This window comes from Gossypium hirsutum, unplaced genomic scaffold, assembly GCF_007990345.1.
Source record: "Gossypium hirsutum isolate 1008001.06 unplaced genomic scaffold, Gossypium_hirsutum_v2.1 scaffold_316, whole genome shotgun sequence".
Lineage (NCBI taxonomy): Eukaryota > Viridiplantae > Streptophyta > Magnoliopsida > Malvales > Malvaceae > Gossypium > Gossypium hirsutum.
Window position 1 is genome coordinate 20,001 of NW_024402949.1, and position 4,521 is coordinate 24,521.

The 4,521-nt window shown below is 34.9% G+C and overlaps 1 pseudogene; it reads left to right on the forward strand.

Annotated features, from left to right (window-relative positions):
• LOC121226623 (protein Ycf2-like) overlaps positions 1–4,041 on the forward strand; it is a 4,908-nt pseudogene extending 867 nt beyond the window's left edge.
• Positions 4,042–4,521: the final 480 nt, after the last annotated feature.

Genomic DNA, 4,521 nt, shown 5'->3' on the forward strand with positions numbered 1-4,521 from the left:
ACAAGGAGCTGGGTCAACTATTCAATCAAATGATATTGAGCATGTTTCCCATCTCTTCTCGAGAGGCAAGTGGGCTATTTCTTTGCAAAATTGTGCTCAATTTCATATGTGGCAATTCCGCCAAGATCTCTTCGTTAGTTGGGGGAAGAATCCACACGAATCGGATTTTTTGAGGAACATATCGAGAGAGAATTGGATTTGGTTAGACAATGTATGGTTGGTAAACAGGGATCGATTTTTAGCAAGGTACGGAATGTATCGTCAAATATTGAATATGATTCCACAAGATCTAGTTTCGTTCAAGTAACGGATTCTCGCCAATTGAAAGGATCTTCTGATCAATCCAGAGATCGTTTCGATTCCATTAGTAATGAGGATTCGGAATATCACACATTGATCAATCAAAGAGAGATTCAACAACTAAAAGAAAGATCGTTCTTTGGGATCCTTCCTTTCTTCAAACGGAACGAACGGAGATAGAATCAGACCGATTCCCTAAGTGCCTTTCTGGATATTCCTCAATGTCCCGGCTATTCACGGAACGTGAGAAGCGGATGAATAATCATCTGCTTCCGGAAGAAATCGAAGAATTTCTTGGGAATCATACAAGATCCATTGTTCTTTTTTCTCTGATAGATGGTCAGAACTTCATCTGGGTTCGAACCCTACTGAGAGGTCCACTAGAGATCAGAAATTGTTGAAGAAAGAACAAGATGTTTCTTTTGTCCCTTCCAGGCGATCGGAAAATAAAGAAATAGTTAATATATTCAAGATAATTACGTATTTACAAAATACCGTCTCAATTCATCCTATTTCATCAGATCCGGGATGTGATATGGTTCCGAAGGATGAACTGGGCAGTTCCAATAAGATTTCATTCTTGAACAAAAATCCATTTTTTGATTTATTTATCTATTCCATGACCAGAACAGGAGGGGATACACGTTACACCACGATTTTGAATCAGAAGAGAGATTTCAAAAATGGCAGATCTATTCACTCTATCAATAACCGAGCCGGATCTGGTGTATTATAAGGGATTTGCCTTTTCTATTGATTCCTACGATTGGATCAAAAACAATTCTTGAATGAGGTATTCAACTCCAGGGATGAATCGAAAAAGAAATCTTTATCGGCTCTACCTCCTATTTTTTATGAAGAAAATGAATCTTTTTATCGAAGGATCAGAAAAAAATGGGTCCGGATCTCCTGCGGGAATGATTTGGAAGATCCAAAACCAAAAATAGTGGTATTTGCTAGCAACAACATAATGGAGGCAGTCAATCAAGATAGATTGATCCGAAATCTGATTCAAATCCAATATAGCACCTATGGGTACATAAGAAATGTATTGAATCGATTCATTAAAAAGAATCGATCCGATCGCAACTTCGAATATGGAATTCAAAGGGATCAAATAGGAAATGATACTCTGAATCATAGAACTATAATGAAATATACGATCAACCAACATTTATCGAATTTGAAAAAAGTCAGAAGAAATGGTTCGATCCTCTTATTTTGATTTCTCGGACCAGAGATCCATGAATCGGGATCCTAATGCATATAGATACAAATGGTCCAATGGGAGCAAGAATTTCCAGGAGCATTTGGAACATTTCGTTTCTGAGCAGAAGAGCCGTTTTCAAGTAGTGTTCGATCGATTACGTATTAATCAATATTCGATTGATTGGTCTGAGGTTATCGACAAAAAAGATTTGTCTAAGTCACTTCGTTTCTTTTTGTCCAAGTTACTTCTCTTTTTGTCCAAGTTGCTTCTCTTTTTGTCTAACTCACTTCCTTTTTTCTTTGTGAGTTTCGGGAATATCCCCATTCATAGGTCTGAGATCCACATCTATGAATTGAAAGGTCCGAATGATCAACTTTGCAATCAGTTGTTAGAATCAATAGGTCTTCAAATCGTTCATTTGAAAAAATTGAAACCTTTCTTATTGGATGATCATAATACTTCTCAAAAACCGAAATTCTTGATCAATGGAGGAACAATATCACCATTTTTGGTCAATAAGATACCAAAGTGGATGATTGACTCATTCCATACTAGAAATAATCGCAGGAAATCTTTTGATAACATGGATTTCTCAATGATATCCCACGATCAAGACAATTGGCTGAATCCCGTGAAACCATTTCATAGAAGTTCATTGATATCTTCTTTTTATAAAGCAAATCGACTTCGATTCTTGAATAATCCACATCACTTCTGCTTCTATTGTAACAAAAGATTCCCTTTTTATGTGGAAGGAAGTATGACTGCTTTACCAATAGTTGAGACCCAGTCGAGAGACGTTTCGGCGTATATTCCTGCTAATGTGATTTCCATTACAGATGGCCAAATATTCTTATCCGCCAATCTATTCAATGCTGGAATCAGACCTGCTATTAATGTGGGGATTTCCGTCTCCAGAGTAGGATCGGCGGCTCAAATTAAAGCTATGAAACAAGTCGCTGGTAAATCAAAATTGGAATTGGCCCAATTCGCTGAATTAGAAGCCTTTGCACAATTTGCTTCTGATCTCGATAAAGCTACTCAGAATCAATTGGCACGAGGTCAACGATTACGTGAGTTGCTTAAACATTCCCAATCAGCTCCTCTTACGGTGGCAGAACAGATAAGTACTATTTATACCGGAATGAATGGTTATCTTGATTCATTAGGAATTGGACAAGTAAGGAAATTTATCGTTGAGTTACGTACTTACTTAAAAACGAATAAACCTCAGTTCCAAGAAATCATATCTTCTACCAAGACATTCATTGAGGAAGCGGAAATGCTTTTGAAAGACGCTATTCAGGACCAAATGAACGTTTTCGACTTCAGGAACAATTATAAATAGAAAATTCTAACTTAATGGAATATAGAGAAATCGATTCTAAATTGCGTCCAATAGGATTTGACCCTATACCAAAGGTTTAGAAGACCTCTGTCCTATCCATTAGACAATGGACGCTTTTCATTACGATTTTTTGACATTTTGACTTTTTTTCTCTTGTTCGGTTTTTTCTTTTCTCTTGGTTGGAAAAACTAAAGAACATGTGAAAAATTGTATTGTTAGGAATTACGTATTTATTAATTCAATTCAATGATGCTAATGCATCGTTGAATTGAATTAATAAATATTCAAATAGATAGAATAGATAGAATTCGAATATCGAGCGGGTAGCGGGAATCGAACCCGCATCGTTAGCTTGGAAGGCTAGGGGTTATAGTCGACGTTGATTCATTATTTTTAGCGTCTCTAATTCAAAACTGAACATGAAATTTTGGTTTCATTCAGCTCCTTTATGGAAGATGGATAAATAAAAAAAAGAAATCAAAAAATTGAATATAAATAAGATAAAGATAAGGCAGGAACGAAATGAAATAAGAATTCGGCCCATACCATCTATGTTAGCTTTTCTGTCTGAATGCATTCAGAACAATTCGCTTTCTAGATGATCCTTCTAGAAGAGTGGGATTAGAATAGAACAATTTTTCTAGTTACTTCGTTCTCTATTTCTATTTGAGAAAATCCTTAGGAAAAGCATTTTGTTTCGCCGAGCTAAAACAAGATGTAAATGTCTCTAGTAAACCAAAGTTATCGTTTAATAGCTATTTTGCTTCAATCTATCCCATCAAAAAAAATTGAAGATTTAGTTACGATTAGAAATACACTTTTCTATCTTTATCCATGGATCTTTTCCTCATACTTATTCAATTGGAAGTATTGATCCAATTGAAAAAAAAAATTATGTTTCGTAATTTCATAATCCAATTTTTCAATTTTTAGTTAGAATATAATTAAAAATTATATCTAATTTAATTGGCCCTTGGATCCAAATCACGAAAATGTATATTCTTCCTCAAATCTTTCGTTGAGAGGTAAAGGATTAAATCCTTTTAAGAAATAAAGTTTTTGCTCGAAATATGAATCAAACCGAGGGACCCCTTAACTCTTAGGGGGATTAATAGAACGAATCACACTTTTACCACTAAACTATACCCGCTACAATGCGATTATTGTATTTATTGTATATTTATTGTATATAAAGGGACCCTTTGTCGAACAGGTGAATTGGGCGTAATCAAGATAGGATTACAAGATAGGAGCCTAAAAAATCCTAAAATTAGGGCCTTGCCACCTTTTGTCAGAAGACTTGTGTTATAGGAGTTTTGATAGATAGGATTCGACAAAAGGACTTAGTCATAACATAAATAACATAAAAATGGATTGTGCAAAAATCCATAGTTTTTTTATTATTTATTCTAGTTATTCTAGTAAAATATAAAATAAATGGAAATAAAAAGAAATAGGAAGAAAGAAAAAGAATAGAAATAATATTTTGATTCTATATCATAGGAACGGAAATAGGACTTCTTCTGCTTCTGATTGTTGATTCAATGCAATAACAAGATTTTTTTGTTACAACAAGCCAGATCGCAGAATCATAGAAAAAATGAGTTATTTGAGTTGAAAATAAAAAAATGAGCCCAGCCGGGTACTGCCCGGCCGGTCCGTG